This window comes from Theobroma umbraticum, unplaced genomic scaffold, assembly GCF_002168275.2.
Source record: "Theobroma umbraticum cultivar Fairchild unplaced genomic scaffold, ASM216827v3 scaffold_12.1, whole genome shotgun sequence".
Classification (NCBI taxonomy): domain Eukaryota; kingdom Viridiplantae; phylum Streptophyta; class Magnoliopsida; order Malvales; family Malvaceae; genus Theobroma; species Theobroma umbraticum.
In genome coordinates, this window is record NW_018397269.1 from 4,883,814 (window position 1) to 4,884,147 (window position 334).

General features: G+C 31.1%; 1 long non-coding RNA gene across 1 annotated transcript in view; it reads right to left on the minus strand.

The window, feature by feature from the left end:
- Window positions 1-334, minus strand: part of LOC110425997 (uncharacterized) — a 1,736-nt gene that overhangs the window by 1,017 nt on the left and 385 nt on the right. The window lies entirely within an intron of this gene.

Here is a 334-nt window from a genome sequence, read left to right on the forward strand (position 1 = left end):
AAAAAGCTTGTTTCTCGATTTTAAAATCCTTTACGTATATAACTTGTATATATAAGATCAAAACAAATTTCAAATACTTTGACATCCATAAATTCCTAGAATATCTACCAGCTCATGCTTTGCATAAATTTTGCATTTAAAGTAAATCATCACGTATAAATATATATATTTACATAATTATGGAAACTTTTAAAATAGACACCTCTTACTCGCCTCACAATAGCTAGACGCTACATCGCTATTGATTCAAGTATGTATCTAGCTAATTTCTACTCACTGGTCACTCATTACCTCATCCGGCACGCCACCACAGCAACTTTACTTACTTATTTTC